Source organism: Cervus canadensis, chromosome 29 (assembly GCF_019320065.1).
Source record: "Cervus canadensis isolate Bull #8, Minnesota chromosome 29, ASM1932006v1, whole genome shotgun sequence".
NCBI classification, from domain to species: domain Eukaryota; kingdom Metazoa; phylum Chordata; class Mammalia; order Artiodactyla; family Cervidae; genus Cervus; species Cervus canadensis.
In genome coordinates this window covers 23,384,883-23,406,142 of record NC_057414.1, presented here as the reverse complement: position 1 = coordinate 23,406,142, position 21,260 = coordinate 23,384,883, and the positions used below count along the sequence as shown (strand labels likewise).

At 47.9% G+C, this 21,260-nt stretch overlaps 1 protein-coding gene and 1 non-coding gene across 2 annotated transcripts in view; one reads left to right on the top strand and one right to left on the bottom strand.

Annotated features, from left to right (window-relative positions):
• NAV2 (neuron navigator 2) overlaps positions 1–21,260 on the top strand; it is an 874,724-nt gene that overhangs the window by 334,415 nt on the left and 519,049 nt on the right. The gene's annotated exons all lie outside the window — the stretch shown is intronic.
• LOC122431507 lies at positions 12,170–12,303 on the bottom strand. Its single transcript, XR_006266531.1, has one exon. It is a non-coding gene; the product is annotated as a small nucleolar RNA SNORA1 (small nucleolar RNA).

Below are 21,260 nucleotides of genomic sequence, written 5' to 3'. Positions count from 1 at the left end.
CTTCCTTTCCTTGGACTATTACTCAGTGATAAAAAAGAACAAATTTGAGTAAGTTCTAGTGTGGTTACCTGTTACAACAGAACCTGTTACACAGAATGAAGTCAGAAAGAGAAAAACAAATATCATATATTAACACATATATATGGAATCTAGAAAAATGGTATTAATGAACCTAGTTGGAGGGAAGGAACGGAGACGGATACAGAGAACGGACTTGTGGACACAGCTGGGGAAGGAAAGAGTGGGATGAACGGAGAAAGTAGCACAGATATATATACACTGGTGCTCAGCCATTCAGTTGTGTCTGACTCTTTGCAACCCCACAGACTGTAGCCCGCCAGGCTCCTCTGTCCATGGGATTCTCCAGTCAAGAATACTGAAGTGGGCTGCCATTTCCTTCTCCAGGGGATCTTCCTGACCCAGGGATCAAACCTGCACCTCTTGTGTCTCTTGCATTGGCAGGCAGGTTCTTTACCACTAGCCCACCTGGGAAGCCCCATATATACGCTACCATGTGTAAAGTAGATAGCTGGTGAGAAGTTGCTATATCCAATTCACTTTTATTAAGTACCTGAAGGTGCGACTCTTAAAGCTAAGAGTGAGGGCTTTCAAGAAGATCATATGGGGTGGTTCCAAAAGGTCAGGTGCTGTGGAAGACATGGTAACTAGAGCTGTGAGTAGAACAAGATGCCTGTTCTCATGAAACTTAAGTCTGGCTGGAGTCAGGAAGGGAGGAAGAAAATAAACATATATCAGAAAGAGAAGAGAAGCCCTGTGAAAGCAGAGAATAGGATCACCTAATGGGAGGTGATGGAGGGAAGTAGTAATGTTATGTTAGATGGGAAGCCAGGAAAAGTAACAGGCAGGAAGCAGTATCTGAACCAAGACTTGAAATATCAGGAGAGACCAACTGTGTTCAACACTGGGAGAAGGAGTGATAGGCTGTAGGAACAGCACATGCAAAGGCCCTGGGGTGAGATGGACCTTAACTAGTGCCCACACACTCTTTGGTGGGAGCAGTGGGCCCCCCAAATGAAGCCAAAGCTCTGCTCCTCCAGCCCAGACAAGGCAGGCAGGCAGGCTTCCTCTTCAACACTTGGCTGCCCTTAAGATCCTGGGGGCTCCCAGGATATCCTTTCTGCAATTAATTTTCTGCAACGGGCAGAGGTTAATCATACCTGTGTTCCTCAGGACCCATGCCAAAGCAGCCCTTCTCACAGATGCTGGTTTAAATTAGAGGGCTTGTTTGCTGAAGACTAGATTGGGCAGATTCCAAACTGTTCCTACTCTGAGCTCTCCTGATGGGCAGGTGAAAGAATGCTGGGGTAGGCTGGCATCTTGCACAGGTGAAGATGCCTGGTCCTACCAGTCTAGGGAGAGGCAGGTCAGACCCCATTAGCCTCCTGCTCAACCTGTCTGGGCTCCCCAGACAGAATGCCACCCAGACCTGCTCCTCTTCCATGAGAGGTGCTCCACGCTTGGCCCCCACCTTCCTCTTGTCTCCCCCACTCTCTGTGTTCCCCTGCCCAACTCCTGTCTTAGCTGCCTTACTTCCTGGCCCCATGGGGGAAGTTTAATTCCTTCTTCCAGGCTCTGCACAAATTCTGCCTTTTATCCAAGCCCCTGGGGGAATCCTCTTCTCCTTCCTCATTCTCCTAGTTTCTCTTAAGCCTTTTAAGTCCTTGTTCATAGTGTACATTCTGTTGGGGAGACTGAATTCCAGCAAAGTGTGAGCTCCTTGAGGGTAGAGGGGATAGACAGCTGCAGCTCCAGGGCCTAGCGAAAGCTTGCACGTCATTCATTCATTCATTCATCCATTCAGCAGATGTTTATGGAAGGTCCACTCTGTACCAGACTCCATGAGAGGCCAAGGGAAACAGCTATGAGGCGCTGTGTTCCTTGCTCTAAGTTGCTCCTAGCCTGGTGCCGGGGACAGGCCACAAAGAGACCATTGTATAACAGGGGGCTGAGCAGATCGGGGTGCAGAGTCTAATGAGGGGTGTCCAGTTCAGGCTGAGGCAGTCCAGCTGGCCCAAGATCTCACGTCTCACATGGCAGTGAACCCTCAAACCCAGGCCTTCATCAGTGCCCAGTGCACACAGTCATTTGTGGGGTGGGTTCCCCTCCATCTATACACTCCCCTCCTCAAGTTAGCACACACCTTTCTGATCCAGCCTCCCAGAGGAAGGAGGAAAAGGATCAGACCCACTGAGCCTGAGCCTGAGCCGCCTTGCCACATTCTGCTGCAAAATCTCCTACTGTCAGGCTACTTCAACCTTTTGATGACCCACCAGGTCCTTGGAGTCACAGAGACTGTCAGCAGAATCCGAGGCCAGTGAAGAGACTTCCCATCACAGGCTATAGGAGGACAGCTTTCTTTTTACTCACTTTTGCTTTTTTTTCCCCTCCCTATTTAGAAGATAATGCATAATAATTGTAGCAAATCTGAGGAGAAAATACAAATCACCAATAATTCCACTACTGGGAAAAAAACAATCTTAACATTTTGGTGTACAGAGATAGTTATTTTGGGATATTATTCAGAAAGTGCTATAATATATAATTACTGTTTATTAATTTATGCAAATGTGTGACTATGATTAACTTTATATATTTAGCTTGTAAAGACTTGTGTACTCTAGTGCCTGGAAGCCTCAAAGAAAGAGAGGAGAGGGAAAGGACTAGATTTATTGAGACAGTCGTTGTATTGATAATGCAAGAAGCAAGCTTATGTGATAAAACGTTTATCTTGATGATGACCCCATCAAATGGATATTGTTCTCATTTCCAGTTTTATTTAAATCATATAACCAAGGGCACAGAGCTAAGATGCAGTGGGTGACCTTGGGATTGAACTTGGTCTGTCTTACTCTCCAAATGCATATTCCTTCCATATTATCTTGTGATTTCTGTGGCCTTACCTGGGACCTCAGAGAGAAGCATTTGTGTTGCCCTTGGAGATGGTCAAGCAGAGATGGCCACTGGCCACCCACTGGGTGCTAGCGTTGTATCCTTATCAAGACGTCTGATGGGCTCAGCCCTGGGTGAGCCACTAGGACCACTCACAGGAGCAGGCCCATCCCTGTTTCCAGGATGCTTTTCTGGTCTCCGCAAGACTCAGAGGAGGGAAAGGCCTTCAGAGTATCAGTCACGGGAATGAAAAGGAAGGATGACTTTCAGAAACTGCAGATACATCTTTCCACAGTGTAGTAGAAAATGCAAAGCTGAGGAGGGAAAAATTCAACTGTCTGCTCATCAAAGAGCAGAGCCTATGTTGCTTGAGTCATCCTTTTAACATCAAAATACTTGCCCCAGATGAAGCTTCGATGGGAGATCCATATGCAAACACATTAAACCTGAAGGGGTTTTGGCAGATTGATCTGGGTCCCAGATCTCTGCACGTTGGGATGTCCCATGACTCCTTCCTCCATTTGGGAGCAGACGTTTAGCTGCTCACACTGGTATAACCATCCCTCTAAACTAGTGGGTCTCTAGGCATTTCCCTGAGTCCTCTCTCTGCCCCCTGCCCAACATCCTCAAACCATCTAGCCCCTACCACTTCTGCCTTTGACTTCTCAACAGTCCAGAAACGAATAGGAAGGGCCCAGCTCACAGAAGAGCTCTGGAACTCTGTTCTCCAGCCGTGGCTACAGCGCCTTCACTGTTTGGTCGCTGCCGTACCAGCTGAGTTGGGTGTCACCTGCCTTTGTGGCTTGCATACCAGCCATACCCAACTATGAATATTTTCCTCACAAACATCATGCAGATTCTTCTTTCTTGTGGGAATGCCTTCCTCTCCTCACTCTGCATGGTCAACTCCTACACATCCTTTGAGACCCACCTCTGTCACCTCCTTCGTGAGGCCCTCCCTGCTATTTCCAGGGAGTGTTCATGGTTCCCTCTTAAACCTAACTCCGTTATGTTCCTTTCAATGCTGAGTGACAGACACCTGTTTACCTGCCTTTTTTTCCCCACCAGGCTGTGTGTTTCAAAAAGGCAGACTGAGCCCAAGTCATTCCCTCCCCAGCACATAGCCTGTATTAGGCACTCAGTCAGGTGGGATAAATGTCTCTAGGGCCCGTCAGTTCAGCTGCTTAAGGGTGAGCCGTGCTGGTTCTATATTTCTAAGGAGCACATTCTCTACAGAATTAAAGTTTCTTAGAGGAGGGCTTTGTCTAACTCATCAAGGTCCCCCCTAGTTCCCAGGACAGAGCCTGGCACACAGGATGCCCTCCACCCATGTTTATAGCAGGCAGAATGTCCTGAATCATGCTGCTTTGGTAAATAGTATGCATGTGTTATTACCACAGCCCTGTGATATGGGCCAAACACTATACTTATTTGTCTCCTGAGGCTATCACACGAGGCTGAGAGGTGTTAAGTGGCTTGTCCAAGGTCACTGGTAGTAACTGGGACTTGAACTCCAAAACACAAATTCTGGCTCAGCTCTGCCCTGCACTCTGCTCTCTTCATGGGCCTGTACGTCTGATGTGTGTGTATACAAGTTGCTCAGTAGTGTCCGACTCTTAGCGAGCCCATGGACTGTAACTCACCAGGCTCCTCTGTCCATGGAATTCTCCAGGCAAGAATACTGGAGTGGGTTGCCATTTCCTTCTCCAGGGAATCTTCCCGACCCAGGGATTGAACCCGGGTCTCCAGCATTGCAGGCAGATTCTTTACCCTCTGAGCCACCAGGGAAGCAGGTCTGATACCCATCCTTAGATATCCATCCTCCAGAAGAACTTGTCAGGGTACCCTCCTTCAGGGCCTTGAGGCCAGGTGCCATAGCGCAGGACGGGGGCCACTGACAGAGAGGGAAGACTGGCCATTTGGGCCTTGCCCTCCGTGCGGCTGTCTGGGCCTCTGGGCCGCTAGGCTCTGCCCCAGCTATTTCTGGGTCCCCCTTCTCGTCACAGTCCACCCCTTGTCCCTCCGTGTCCTTCACCCCCCTATCTTTTTCACAGCTCTATTTCCCCTCTTGTCAACAGATCGCTCGACAAAATGTTTTCCATCATTGCCGGCTAATTTTAGCCCTTTATCGGAGTTATTTCCTTTGGTAAATAGCTTCCTGGCACGGGGTGGGCAGCCTAGCTCAGGCGCCAGTGAGTGCACGGCGGGAGCAGGAGGTGTGGGGCGGTGGGTGGGCACTGGGGAGCCAGGGAAGAATCCAGCGACTCGGGCCAGGCCTGGCCTGTGGGGACCGCTTTCCGCTCTGAGGACAGGCGGCGGCATTAGCAGCAAGATGCTCATTCAGTCCCCGTTTCAATTTGTTCAACTCGTGCTTTGAGAAGGCGGCGGCGTGTGCCGAGGGGCCTCGGAAGCAGACAATCAGAGGCGGGCGCCCGAAATAGTCTCAAGAAATCAGCAGCGTTTTTGCTTTGCTCCCGGCTTTTTTTCGTGCCTGTGAGGGGAGGAAAGAAAGGATCCAGAGCATTTTCTGCGTCCAAACACACATCTCTTTTACAATAAGACAAATGACTTGTATCCCTGCTATTAAATCCAGCAGCGTCCCCTCCCCAGCCCGCCGCCCCTTCTCCCAAGACCTCGCCAACATTTCCTTTTGTGGCTGCGAGAGGAGAAAATAGCAGCAGCGGGTCTCTGCCTCCAACGGCTCTGCCGGCAAGCTCGGCTTTTACAAGCCGGGATTTTAATAAATTAACGCCACGCGTGCTGCTGCAGCTGCTGTAATGGCTTTCCAGAAGGTGCTGTGAGACAGCCAGGCTCTGCTGGAGAGAAATGAGCCAGTGGTTTGCTGGTGGAAGCTTCCTGGCCCCCAACAGAGGTTAAGCCAGGCCTCTGCAGGGGCCCTGAGTTTCTCTCTGAGTGCTGCCTGCTAACCCCGAGCCTCCAACAGGGCGGCAGGACCAGCCTCTGTTCCTGGAGGAGATTCCCTGATGGCCAGGGAGGCCGCATGTGCCAAGGGGGAGCCCCAAGGGGACAGCAGGAGACCTGGACTCTGGTCCCAGCCCTGTCTGACTCAGAACCGCTTCATCCAAGCTGCCAACCCCCTTGAGACTGGTTCCTGGGAGGAATAAACTCTCAGAGAAGGGTGATCCCTCTTCTTTATAGCTCATACCCAATGAGAGCTTAACACTTACTTGTGGAATATTTTGACCATCTCTTTTCAGGGGTCAGCACACTTAGGCCTGTGGACCAACTCTGCTCCTTTGCATCCATTCATAGCTTCAGCTGCTTTCACATTGCATTGGCAGAGTTGAGAGGTTGCCATGCGGGAACAGGATGGACCCCAAAGCCTAACATATTTTTCCCTCTGGCTCTTCATTGGAAAAAGTTCATCAACAGCTGGTCTAGGTGGTTAAGTTCTATGCGAGCAGAAACTGTGTCCCCTGTGAGACATTTAGGGACATTCTCAAGGTTACTCAGCTAGTAAGTGGCCTAAAAGTAGATGTGCCCGTGGAAGGCTCAACGTCCAGGGCTGTCAGAAAAGTTATCAATTAAATGTGCACAAATGGAAGAGAACTTGACAAAAAAATAAATCTCTCCCAAGAGTAAAAGTCATGTAACACGTTGAGGGGTAAGGTCAGATCTGGGATAAGCCTTCTGAGCAGGGACTCTGCTTGGGCACACTCACCACCACTTTCTAACCACGTGGCCTTGGGCAAGTATATACTGGAGCTCTTCAAGCCTCAGTGGCTTCAGCTGTAGAATGGGTACAGTAATCCTTACTCTGCAGGACTACTATGAGGATTTAGCATGATAACCCAAGCAAAGCGTTAGCATAGAGTCTCTTAAATATTGAGGGCTCTTTTCAGGATTTGTTCCCCTTATTGGTCTTGCTTTTCACCTGAGCCTCCCCTGATAATGACCCTCCCCTGGCCTCCATCTATACGTCCTTCCCAAAACAGCTTATGTGGTTGGATGGAGTCGGAGTGAGGGCCCTGGGTTCCTGAGTGGTAACAGGATGCAGAGGCTGACCTATTTAAGAATCACTGGACCTGGGTTCTGACATTGGCCTTGCCCTTCACTGAGCCATTTTATCTTGAGCTTGGTACATTGACCTCTCCAAGCCTCACTTTCCTCATCTGGAAGATGGAGGAAAATAGACCCTTCCTTGTAGGTGAGAAATAAAGGTTGGATGCAATTATGTGTGCTATCTGTTTGGAACACTCAAGAATAATAGATAGTAACCACTTAGTTTATACTCCCTTCCCAGATGAGTTGGCTTAGGTAGATTCTAGTTTTGTCCGAGTTGTCACAGGAAGGAGTAGTTTTGGGTATCTCTAGGCCCCTTGTGGACCACACCTTGGGGGTAAAAGGCTCTGAGAAGTCTTCTGTCCTGTTTCACTGAAGTGGAAAGTTTCATAAAACCCAGAGGCACAGCACGCCAAACCAGCTCAGCTATACTCCTGGCACGTAGACCAACCAGTGACTTTGAAAATGTGTGTTTTCCTGGATAAAACCTCTAATTGGACAATTGTAGGTCTTCTGGCTTTATGTCGACTTTATGACTCTGAAAGCTCTTAAGCTGGGGTGAGGGAAAATTTATGAATGGGATTTCTCCATTTCTGTAGCACTCTGACTCACGCTGTTGACCCCACAGCGGGGCTGGGCTCCCGTGACTTCTTAATTTCTCTTTGCCAGGTGGTCCTTATTCTGCCTGCTCCCTCACTAGAACCCAGGCCAAGGGTTTCTGGCTGCTTAAAAAATTGTCCTGTGCCCAGATTGATTTCCCAGGTGAAGGGATGTGGTGCTTGGGAATTTTTCAGGGAAGCTTTATAGTTTTCTCTCAAATTTTGAAAGCTTGTTTTACCAGAGTTTTAAAGTTCTTCTCATAGAAAACTCTCAAAATCCGTGTTAAAGTCTTAGAGGAAAGGCTAATTTCTGGGTGATAAACATTTTCTTTGAGTCTCTGCATCCAAGAATGTTTTGAAGGTAGGCAACAGAGCTACAGAGATGTGTCTGGACCAGTGTGGCAATGAGACTGACTTCACTCAAAAATTGTGTTAGTTAGGGTAGTGTAACCTTCTATAACAAAAAGACCCAAAATATATAAAGGCTGGACACAATAGAAATATATTTCTTGTTCACATAATAGTTCAAGGCTGACTTTTCTGGTCAGTGAGTGACTTTTCCTCTATCCAGTGATTCAGGAACTCAGGCTCCTTCATCCTATGGCTTCACCATTGCCTCTAGCCAGTGGAAGGTGGAAAAAGAATGTGGAAAAGGCTCACCAGCCTCATAAAAGCCTCAGCCTGGAAATGACTCTCATCACCTCTTATGTTTCATCAATGAGGTCACGTGGCCACACCTAGATATAAAGGGGGCTGTGAGCAATGCAGTTGCTCCATGGGAAGTCCCTTCCCATGGATAACTGTACACTATGGAAGGAAGAATATGATTTTTAGGGGAAAATAATTCCATAAAGAATTAAATACAGCTAGGGTGCCATTGGGTCTAGCACCTGGTCGACAGTATCACTACCTTTGTCTGAATCCCTAGCTCTTAGAGCAATAGCCAGTATGTAGTAGATGCTCAGTAAATTCTGGAGCAAAGAGTGAATGGATGAATCTATGAATATTCTCTCAGCTCTATTCCTTTTGTCCCTGGTTTGGATCTCTTAGTAAAAAGACCAGTTTCCTGGCCAACTGTTTCAGGCCACCTGGAAAGTACACCTGTTGGGCCAGACTCCAAGAGTTGATCAAATGTGCCCCCTCAAAGAATCCGGACACTTGTAGTTACTTATCCAATTTACAAACTGCTTTTGTTGAAGAGAGTAAAAGTTATCCAAATTTAGGGTCATCCCGAATAATCTACTGTATGGATGTTAAACCTAAGCATCTGCAGGATTTCTGATTAGAAGCTCCCCGGTGGGCATCTAGGCTCCCAGCTGTAAAAGTGACCCAACTTACAAGCCCACCCACTTGACTGTGGCTGTCCAGTATTGGCTTCTGAGAGAGAATGTGCTGGGATTGAGAAGATGCTCCATTGGCAAGGGGAAGGAAATGGTTAAGCAAGTCCCATGTTCTTGAGAGACGATATCAATCTATAAAATACAGATTCCTATATTTTAAATAGAAAAGAGATGTGGAAAGCCCCTGCCATGGAAGATGTAGGCTGGACAGCCTAGATCAGGGGGTGATTGGAGCCAGGGACTAACTAGATGAGGACAATCAGAAGAGGGTGCGCTGGAAAATTCTCTTGGAAATTGACATAGCTAAGGGCAAGGGACTGTCAGTTACCAAGGCTACTTCTGAGAGAGGGAAGTGGAAGCAGAGCATGGCGTGGGGGTGGGATGGGGAGTCTGAGACCGACGTGACTCCTTCTGAGCTTGGTCAGCTTCAGTGGGATGTTAGGGGCCAAATTATGTTCCGCCCTAATTCCTATGCCTGAGTCCTAACAACCAGTACTTCACAATGTGACTGTTTCTGGAGGGAAGGTCTTTAAAGAGGTCATTAAATTAAAATTAAAGTGGGCCCTAATCTGAAATGACTCGAATCGCTATAAAAATAAATTAGGACATAGACACACACACAGAGGGAAGACCAGGTGAAGGCATGGAGAAGATGGTTGTCTATAAGCCAAGGGAAGAGGCCTCAGAATAAAAGAACCCCGCGGACACCTTGATCTTGGACTTTTAGCTTCTAAAGTTGTGAGAAAATAAACTTCTGTTAGGCTTCCCTGGGGGCTCAGACAGTGAAGAATCCACCTGCAATGCAGGAGACCTGGGTTCGATCCCTGGGTCAGGAAGATCCCCTGGAAGAGGGCATGGCAACCCACTCCAGTATTCTTGCCTGGAGAATCCCCATGGACAGAGGAGCCTGGCGGGCTACAGTCCATGCAGTCACAAAGAGTCCCACATGACTTGCCAACTAAGCACTCAAACTTCTGTTGCTTAAGCCACCAGTGAGTGGTAGTGCTTTGCTGTGGCAGCTCTAGAAAGCTAACGGAGGGAAATGAAGTCTGGGACTCTCACCCCGGCCTCTCTCCAGGGCTTATGTCATGAAGTGGCTGCATGAACTTGGAGAGTGGGTAAAAAGGGCAGGAGGTTCTCCTGGGTCTCGAGGATGCCTTGACGCCTACAGACGCACAGGCCTCCCGTGATGACCTGGGCACCAAGGGTGCCTTCTGGCCTGTGAACACCATGACCGCCACCTCCTGGTCCCTTCTCTGTGCCTCCCTGTGTTGGCTCCTGGGGGTCCTGAGACTCTTGGGTCATGGCCTCCCATCCAGGACTGAGCTCAGTCCAGAGGGAGCCAGAAGTCCTGTGTCTCCAGGATCCTAAGATGACATCGCTTACAATACACTGTCCATTCAGTAACAGTGTTCCAGGAGGCAAGAAATCCTCCGACTCCAAAGCATGGGTTGTAAGAACAACCCTGATTTTAATCAAGGGAAAATGGGAGACCTTCCTGTCTTCAAATCAAAGCAGTGAAGCTAGTTGATGGTGCTAGCGCAAGGCTGTGTGCTGTGACAGGGAGGTTCCTGGGAGAGAGTGGGTGACTCTGCCCTGGGCAGGGGGAGGTCAGGACCCTTGAGAGGACATACATGAGGGGGGAGAAGGCCAGGCCGACAGGGCAGGAAGGGTATCCTTGGCAGAGGGAGCAGCATAGACAAAGGAACAAGATGTATGCATATCCGCATTAGCAAAAGAGTATGCAGCGGAAAAGATGGAGGTGAGATGAGACAGACAGACAGTGAGGGGCCTGGGCTGCAGGTCCTCAACTGCATCTAGAGCAGAGGGTGGGAACTGAGGCTACCGGCCAGGAGAGCACCCCAGGCACATTCAAAAGAGGCGCTCCAAAGCAGATCTCTCATCACAGCTCCATCTCCTTCAGAGGCTCCCTTCATGAGAGCACAGATGCCTGGTAACCAAGGGATGGTCTATTTAAAGCTGCTTGCGAGTTTGTTCTAGGAAGTATACCGCAGGCTGGAGAGGGAGGAGGGAAGGAGCGCCATCAGGAGGAAGAAGGGCCTGAGAGGGAAGGTCTGCCCTGAGCCCTCCGTGTGATCTAGGGCCAGTCCCTGCCTCTCCCTGGACCTCACATCATCTGTACCTTGTGGTGGAAAATTATTCAGGCCCAGGGGCCAGTTGCATGCGTTCAAAGCCGGGCTCCATCACTTGCAGTGTGCATGCTTTGGCAAATTACTTAAGCGCTGGGCCTAAGTTTTCTCCTACGTTAAGGGGATGATAGTGGTGCCTACCTTTCAAAGGTGCTGTGAGTATTAAATGAGATAATGCACATAAAGTGCTTTTAACAGTGTCTGGCAAATGCAAAACACTCAAAATCAACTATTGTAAAATATGATGAGATGGTGATGATGATGACGGACTAGCTTTGTGGGCTTTAAACCCTAAACAGTATTTTTTTCCAACAGAATTGGAACTTGAATGTGTAGGAAAGGTTACTTTGAGCTCTTCTGGTTGATGCAGGTGGAGACCCTGAGCCCAGGCCCTCAGCACCCCTCCATCCACAGGGCTGTCTCCCACCCCATCCAAGACACATCTACAGAACTCTCAGGCTCCAAAAGCTCAGGTTGAAAGCGATTGTCTCAGAAGATTGCTGAGGCCTCTCGGCTGCTCTTTTTAACCTAAGTTTTCCTTCCGAAACCTGAATATACATCTGGAATAGCTACCCTTTACAGCACAAAACCATTTCCAAAAGTATCAGCTGAGCCAGGACTCAGGGACAGTCTGGGAAAGGCAAACCAAAGTGGACACAGGGAGGTGAGAAAGTTATTTGAACAAAAATCCTGATTGCAAAGACCCACAGACAACCGAATACTACCTCCTCGTTTTTTTAAGCCAGTACCTTTTTAGTTAAGGAATTTCGCATGTTGTAATTCATTCCAGAGCCCATCAAAGTCACCATAGTTCCCCCAAAACTTGAGTCAAAGCTTATCCTCAAGACAGGCCTTTTTAAGAGATCCCACACTTCACCCACAGTTGTTCTGTCAGTCAGCCTGGTAGCAATTTTCTTAGTTCAGTTTCTTTTATCTCCACTTGAATAAGGATATACTGATGACATGCTTCAAAAAGTATCCCACCTAGAATCTATGGGATCTAGTTTTTCAAATAATTTACTTTAGGGCTCTAGAAGATGAACTGTAATAAGTACCTTGCTATATTGGCTAACGATCTGAAACATATTATTCCTTAACACATTTTTCGTGTTACAGATGTGGTAGTTTTCACTCGTGACCTTAGCCAAAATATGAGCAGTCTCATTAGCACTATTGCAATGAATTTACTGTGATGTAAGCAGAACCTGTGTCTCAATTTAGCCCCATTAACAAATTCTGGACAATATGACCCAGGGTGTCCTTCTCACTAAGACTGAGGTTTTTTTCACCTTCACAATTTTTATTAAGGTTTAGTAGATTTATCAGATTATGTAAGATTCAGGTGTACAATGTAGTGATGCATAGTTTTGAAAGGCTATACTCCATTTATAGTTATTATAAAATACTGGCTATACTCCTCGTGTTGCACAATATATTCTTGTAGCTTATTTATTTTGTGCATGGTAGTTTGTACCTCTTAATATCCTACTCCTGTCTTTTCCCCTTCCCCTTTCTCTCTCCCCACGGATAATCACTGTTCTTTATATCTGTGAATCTGTTTCTTTTTTGTTATAGTCACTAGTTTGTTGTATTTTTCAGATAAGTGACATCATACAGTATTTGTCTTCCTCTGCCTGACTAATTTCACTTAGCACAATACCTGCCAAGTCCATCCATTTGTTGCAAATGGCAAGATTTCATTCTTTTCCGTGGCTGAGTAGTATTTCACTGTATGTATATACCACACCTTCTTTATCCATGTATCTGTTGAGGGACACTTAGTTTGCTTCCATATCTTGCCTATTGTAAATAATGCTGCTATGAACACTGAAGTGCATGAATCTTTTCAAATTAGTGCTTTCATTTTCTTTGGATATATACCCGGGAGTGGAAGTAAAATTAAATATAGAATGGCAGTTCTGTTTTTAATTTTTGAGGAATCTTCATATTGTTTTCCACAGTAGCTCTAGGAGCACATTTTTTCAAAGTTGTGCGGATGTGACCATCTCCACCAGTCACAGTCCAGGGTACTTTCTCATCCCTTTGTCTCTGGGTGGTTGGCACTACCGTTGCCCTGTGCTTGGCGCCCTAGCCTTGGCTCTTCTCCACTGTAGGGCTGCATCTTGTTCTTTCACCTCCAGTACTAGCATAGGGTCTATTTTAGCTGGCACCCAACAGATGGTGTCTTCCAGGTGGCACAGTGGTAGAGAATCCTCCTGCCAGTGCGAGAGATGCAAGAGACTTGGGTTTGATCCCTGGGTCGGGAAGATCCCCTGGAGGAGGAAATGGCAACCCACCCTAGTATTCTTGCCTGGAGAATCCCAGGGACAGAGGAGCTAGGCAGGCTGCAGTCCCTGGGGTCGCAGAGTCAGACACAACTGAGCGACTGAGCATGCATGCATGCAATAAATAGATATTGGATTGACTGAATGGAATTGAATATGGAACCTTTACGTGGCTGACTCCAAGCTGCATTCAACAATGACCCAGAGAGACCTGGATCCTGCTTGCATGGAGGTTATTGATGGGGTGGGGAAATTACTAAGTATCATTATGGCAGAAAGTGAAGAGGAACTAAAAAGCCTCTTGATGAAAGTGAAAGAGGAGGGTGAAAAAGTTGGCTTAAAGCTCAACATTCAGAAAACTAAGATCATGTCATCTGGTCCCATCACTTTGTGGCAAATAGATGGGGAAACAGTGGAAACAGTGTCAGACTTTATTTTTTTGGGCTCCAAAATCACTGCAGATGGTGACTGCAGCCATGAAATTAAAAGACGCTTACTCCTTGGAAGGAAAGTTATGACCAACCTAGATAGCATATTAAGAAGCAGAGAGATTACTTTGCCAACAAAGGTCCATCTAATCAACGCTATTGTTTTTCCAGTGGTCATGTATGGATGTGAGAGTTGGACTGTGAAGAAAGCTGAGCACCGAAAAATTGATGCTTTTGAACTGTGGTGTTAGACAAGACTCTTGAGAGTCCCTTGGACTGCAAGGAGATCCAACCAGTCCATCCTAAGGGAGATCAGTCCTGAGTGTTCATTGGAAGGACTGATGCTGAAGCTGAAACTCCAATACTTTGGCCACCTCTTGCGAAGAGTTGATTCATTGGGAAAGACCCTGATGCTGGGAGGGATTGGGGGCAGGAGGAGAAGGGGATGACAGAGGATGAGATGGCTGGATGGCATCACCGACTCGATGGACATGGGTTTGGGTAGACTCCGGGAGTTGGTGATGGACAGGGAGGCCTGGCGTGCTGCAATTCATGGGGTCGCAGAGTCAGACACGACTGAACGACTGAACTGATCTGAACTGGGCTGTTATGATAGGTCTCATGGCTTTACTGTTGAAAGATAAAAGTCCAAAGCCCAATCCCGATCCCCCCTCCCCCCTCCCTCTCCACCCGATTCCTCTGGGTCTTCCCAGTGCACCCACTGGGAAAAAAAAAAAAAAAAGTCCAAAGCCCATGACGGACAGGGGCTTGCCTTCAGGATCTGCTAGGGCAGGGACCCTGGAACATATCACAGGAAGTCCTGAAATGGAAGATCTCCTTGCTTCCTGGGACCTGAGAACCCATTGCAGAGCTCTTCCCAGCGTTTTCAGCATGAACAGATGCCTACAATCCATTTCAGCTGATGCCTTGTCATGCCCTGTTTTCAGAGCGCATACACTTTAGACTTTGGCCTTGTGGCTTCCAGAGCACACTCCAGTTTGCAAGCCAGGATGAGCAACAGCTGGCAGAACGAGTCCAGTCCCCAGGCCTTTCTCACCAACTGCCCTCTGCTTATCTTCTTTTGCATCTGCCTCTGTCACACGATAGCTGCTTCAGACACCTTGGGTTTGTCACTGTTCTCCAAGCTCTCTCATGCCTTAGCGGTCAAGTTCTCTCTACCTGGAATGCCCTTTCCTGCACCTCTACCCCTTCTATATCTACTGAGTTCCTACTCATTCTTTAAAACAATTGCAAATGCCACCTCTTCTAGGAAGCCTTCCTAAATCTCGCTAGTTGGAATTTCTACCTTTTCATTCTCCCATCCTTCCATAGAATTTATACAGCATGTATGGTATTCTGCTTGGGTTTGTCTTATATCTCTTACTTCTGTTACTATCTTATAAACTCAGTGAGGGCAAAAGATTTTTATTTTACTGTGTACTTGCATATATGTGAGAAGTCCTTGGATTTGAATTTTAATCCCTAGGTCTTTATGAATATGTAAATTTAGGCAAGTTATCTAATGTGTCTGTGTCTGAGTCTTAGTATTCCAATCTGTAAAATGGAGGCTAAAAACCCTTTTTTCATAAGCTTATTGTGAATGTTAAATAAGATGAAGTAACAATAAAAATGAAATAATAATGAGAGCTAATATTGATTAAGTGCTCACTTAGGCACTGATCTTTAAACTCTTACAAATTCATTTAAAATTATTCATTCATTTTTTAAATTTTAGAAATAATTATCGATTTGAAGGAAATTGCAAAATTGTGTGGAGAGATCCTTTGTACATTTTACCCAGCTTTCTCCAAATCTTACATGATAATAGTATATGGTTAAATGTTACATGATTAAAGCACAGTATCAAAAACAGAAGCTGACATTGGCATGACGGTGTGCAAGTACAGTTCTGCATCCCCTTATGTAGATTTGTGTGACCACCACCACAATCAAGACATGGGTCTATGTCCACAAAAATCTCCCTTATGCTATTTCTTTGTAGTACCAGCAACCCTTCTCCCTTCTTCCATGCTTGACTCCTGCTTATTAGTGTCCTTTCCATCTGCATACTTTAGTCACAATCAACAAGTTATTTGATTGGAATGACACAGTGTGTGACCTTGCAAGTTTAACCTTTTTCACTTAGCATAATCCATCCAAGTTGTTTTATGGGCCAATAGTTCATTCAGTTGTTGTTGCTGAGTAATATTCCATGGTGTGGATGTACCATGGTTTAGCCATCAAAGGACCTCTGGGTTGTTTCTAGTTTGGGCTTATTAAAAATAAATCTGCTACAAGCATTTACTTATAGGTTTTTATACAAATCTAAGTCTTCACTTCTCTGAGACAAATGCCCAGGAGTATAATTGTTGGGTTACATGGTAAGCGTATGTTCAATATTTTTAAGAAAAGTCAGCTGTTTCCTAGAGTAACTGTACCATATTTACTTCCCACCAGCAATGTGAGAATGGTTCAGCTTCTCCACATCTTTGTCAGCATTTGTGTAATCGCTATTTTTAATTTTAACTCTTCTGATAAGTATGTTGTGACATCTCACCATGGTCTTACTTGCATTTCCCCAGCAGTTAATGATGCAGAGCCTCTTTTCACATGCCTGTTTACCACCTGTATATCATCTTTGGTAAAATGGCTCTTCACATCACTTGTTCATTTTGTAATTGGATTGTCTGGTGTTTTATTGTGGAGTTTTGAGAGTTCTTTATGCTAGCTATGAGTCCTTGGTCAGATATATGCTTTGCACAGTTAGCTCAGTTAATCTGCAAAACAATCCATGAGAAAGATGCTAAGGTGATCCCAAGGTACTGGATGAGGAAGCTGAGGCTCTGAGGTCAGCACCCTGCCTGGCAAGCAGCGGATGGGCAGTGAATAATCCCCATGAGCTATGCAGATGGAGCTCAGAGCGTGGTTAGGTGCAGCTCACAAGACTTTGGTGGAAATGGTGAGACTGCTGGAGATAAGGATGGGAAGGTAAAAGTTGAAGCCAGCAGTGAGCCATGGTGGTTTTGTCACTAAGTCATGTCTGACTCTTGCGACCCCATGGGCTGTAGGCCACCAGGCTCCTCTGTCCATGGGATTTTCCAGGCAAGAATACTGGAGTGGGTTGCCATTTCCTTCTCCAGGGGATCTTCCCAACCCAGGGACTGAACCCGGGTCTCCTGCATTGCAGGCAGATTCTTTCCCAACTAAGCTACGGTGTTGCTAAAGAACCAAGGCAGCTGGATGTAAGAGATGCGAGTTCAATCCCCAGGTCGGGAAGATCCCCTGGAGGAGGGCACAGTGACCCACTCCAGTAGTCTTGCCTGGAGAGTCCCTGTGGCCAGAAGAGCCTGGCGGGCTGCAGTCCATAGGGTGGCACAGAGTCGGGCACGGCTGAAGCAACTTCGCACGCATGCACGTATCGGCCTCGTTTAACAGGCTGAGAAGCTGGGGCACAAGCCGTAGAACAGAGGCCTGTCTGGGAATCCCAGTAAACCTGCTGGAGTCGTCATTTCCTTTCATCCACATCTTACATCTCTCCTGTGCCATAGGTTTGATGAAGAGCTGCCAGTTTCATGCAGACATTTTTCTAAGGGAAGGGGTTTTCTCCCGCGCCTGCCTTTTCCAGGGCACTGGGAAGCAGCCTGATGTCATTGGAAGCAGAGGGCCAGGAGCCACAATGCCAGGTGCTGGGCCCAGCCAGACAGTGAGTAGTGTTGGAATTGAGCTCTTTGACATCTCCACATCTATAAATTGGGAGTAACAACAATAGTTAACTGGCAGGGTGGTTGTGTGGGTTACATAGAGAGCAGAGGGTGAAACAAGGCCTTGGTGACACACATGGGTTCAGAATGGAGTGCTCTCTTTTCTATCTATATGACCTTGAACAAGGCACTTAGCTTTTCTAAGCCTCAAATTTCCCTACCTGGAAAATGGAGACAATCATAGTTCCTCCCTTATAGGGATGGGGTGAAGATTGAGACGATGCATGTACAGATTGGGACGAAGCATTTGCACAGATCCTGTCTCCAAGGGAACATGATTCATACATGAAGCACTTCTTCATGCCCGCATCTGCTTGTCTTACGTTGTTGTTGTTCAGTCCCCAAGTCATGTCTGACTCTTTGTGACCACATGGACTGCAGTATACCAGGCCTCCCTGTCCCTCACCATCTCCCAGAGCTTGCCCATGTTTGTGTCCATTGAATCGGTGATGCCATCCAACCATTTCATCCTCTGTTGCCCTCTTCTCCTTCTGCCTTCAATCTTTCCCAGCATCGGGGTCTTTTCCAGTGAGTTAGCCTTTCACAAATGAGGCACCAAGACAAGAATATAGGTGCAAGAAGTTTACTTGGGAGCGGATTCCAGGAAACAGAGAGAGAGAGGAAGGGAGACAGGAAGGGAGCTGCTCTGTTTGCATCTGGGGCTCAGAGAGATGGTGGCGGACACACCCCAGAATCATTGCGCTGAGCAACGAGGAGGCTGCAGTGCTTACCCACCATCTCCCAGTCCTCCTAGGCTGAGGGTCACTCCTGGGGCAATAACTCTGCCCTGCTTTTTTACCTGCCTTGCGCTTGAACTAAGCATATTCCTACAACCAGAAAGAGAAAGAGAGAGAGATTCAGGAAGGCATGTATGGAGAGCCTGAACTCTCTCCAAGGGGACTTGGGTGGGTGCTGGCAGCCTCTGTTACAGTGCATTAAGCACTTAAAACATTAACCCATTCAATCCCTACAACTACTTTAAGAAATGAGCACCGTTTCCTTCCCCATTACAATCCAGCTCCCAAACAGTCACAGACACATTAAGAAATGAAACTTCCACAATACCAATCCTTGCTCTGTGCAATGCACACTGAAATTTTCTGTATTTTTTATCACGTTATTTTAAAAATGCTATTTGTCACCCACTAAGCTGTTTTCATTACCCAGGAACGGGCTGCAATCCACAGTTTTGGAAAAAAGAAAATGGTGCCCTAACATTTGATTTAATAGGACAATGTTGATGATAGTGATGATGTCATACGGCTGGCACCTAGCCTGGTGCCCAGAAGGTGCCCAGAGAATGTTGGTTTCCTTGCTTGCCCCTTCTTGGCAAACCAGAGCCCATGAGCAGCTGCCTCCCAGGCTTACAGACAGAGGCTGGGGCTGGCCCAGCCTGTCTGCTGCTCTGACCCAGACTTGCCCCAGTGGGGTCTGCTTAGCCTCCTCCAGGGGGATGGGCACCCTCTTGGGCTGTGACCTCCAAGTCACCAGCTCCCCAGAAGCCAGCCCCTCCTTGGGAGATGAGGTTATGCCCTGTCCCCACGACGCTGTCACTTCCTTCCCCTGAGTCTTTCTGAGTGAGGATTGTTCCCCTAATCAGGATGGAGACGCAGCTCATTACAAGCTGGTGAGGCAACGGCTCTGTGCTCCAGGCCCGAGACAGGCTGTCTGGGAGCTTGGCCAGCTTCCCGCTGCCCTGGACACCAGGGCAGTGGCCTCAGAGCAGAGCCAGCCCTATGGGTTGGTTTGCCCCCTTCCCAGGGGACACAGGCAGACAGACACTCTGTGGAGACTTCCACGGCTTCCACTATTGCAAAATCTCAGGCGTCTTCCGACAATGAATTTCTTCCGACCCTCCGTGCTACATCGAGAGCGTCTCAATAGCATCTTTAACAATAACTGGCATTTAGCAGGCACTTATCCTTCACTGAGCACCACGCTGCACGCTTTATGTGCAGCGTGTGAAGTATGCGGTCTTATTTATAGCAGACTCACTAGATAGGCATGATCATTCCCGCTCCACAGATGCAGAAACTGAGGCGTGGGATGTTTTGGTAACTTGATAAGTTCATCAGGCAGATAGCAGCTGTCCCCGGAGTCCACACCTGCTTTACACATCACCAGGCTGCCTGCAGGAACGTCACCCAAAGTCCCCCTTCCTCCTGGTTTGCAGCCCTGGCTTCACTCTGAGTGACGGCCAGGCGGGTTCCCTCAGGTGACTTCACCTCTGGGAGCCCAGCTGCCCTTATCGTTCCTAATGGCACCCACTTCCTTCCTCAGGCTGTTAGGAGGAGTAAATGAAATAATGTGTGTAGATGAATCTCTGACAGCTCCTGGTGCGATCGCAGCGTCGCAATAAATCTACTTATAAAAGAGTCAATTCAGCTGTTTTCCCACTGACTTGATAGCATCCTGCAGCCATTTCCCACAGGCATGATGTCACCATCCCCGGGGGGATGACAGCTGATCTAGAAACCTCCCTGTGCTCGTGAGCTTCTCACTCATGCCTTGTCTCACCCTGCCGCCTGGCCACACTGACTTCCCCCGGGGAAGAAATCTCCAGCATGACTGCTGTCTCTTGAAGGGCTATGAAGAAACCGTTTATTTCCTCCAATGTCAGACCCCTCTGCCCGGGCCAGGGGGAATCGTTGTGTGGTGGCGGGAGAGCCTGGTGCCGAAATCCTCATTAGCCGCATTTTAATTGCTGCCCGCAGTATAGGTTTATAATAACAGTAAGTTTCAATTAGTTGCTTGTTACTTGAGGAACAATGATAGTGGCTCTTTTGTCTTTGCCCTCGTTATGGCTTGATTGCCAAGCTGGAGGAGTCTAAATGGAAACGTTGGGGTTCTGGGGGTGCATGTGGAATATTTGCACCGTGGGTTGAGCTGGGCTGTGTGTGTCCGTCCGAGATGCGCAGAGGCATGGCAGTGGGCAGTTTTCCCCCGCCAAAGAGGCTCTGCAGAGAAAAGCCCAGGGCCTTGATCCTGAGTGGATGATGAAGATGCCTCTGCTCTCAAGGCAAGTGGGTCGGAGACATGCCACCCTCTGCCCAGACAGATCACACTGTGAACCGTGCCTGTGAGCTGCCCCTCCGCTGCCCTGGGCCGGCGGGAGGGGTGGTGAATGGGCAGGTAGCCCTGCCCACGAGCCACGGCAGCGACAGGCATAGCCGGACGGCTGAGTTACTTTCCCTGGCGAGGAGGGGGTGTGCCGTTTCCCCCGTGAGGACAGAGCCCCGGTCTCGGCCACGCCTCTGATCCACAGTCTAAGGGGGCCTTCGTGCCATACCAAGGAGAACTGGGGCACGTGGAGACCCCCGGCTTCCCCAGCACGGGAGGCATGCTCAGCGACCGGCCGTCTGTGCTCCATGTGGGATGCGCTCAGGTAAGGCCATCCATGACTTTGTTCCCGTCTCCTAGCTTCAGGGCATTCTTGTCTGCTGTGAACCTGCTTTCATGCTGCCTGGCCTTTTCAACTTTTCTTCTCTTGCACCTGTGAGAATATTGTAGTGCTGAGGAGCTATTGTCTTTGGAAGTCATGTAGTAATTAGAGCTAACATGCGTTGGGTGCTTAACTATCTGGCAGACACTTCGTTAGGTGCTTTAGACATATGTACTCATGGTCATCCTCACAGACAACTCTCTCAAGTAAGTACAGTTCTTATCATCAGTCCGGATTTGCAGATGGGGAAACTGAGGCTCAGAAAGGTTGCGTGATTTGCCGAGCTCACCCACCCCATCAGTGGTGTAGCTGGGGATTCCTT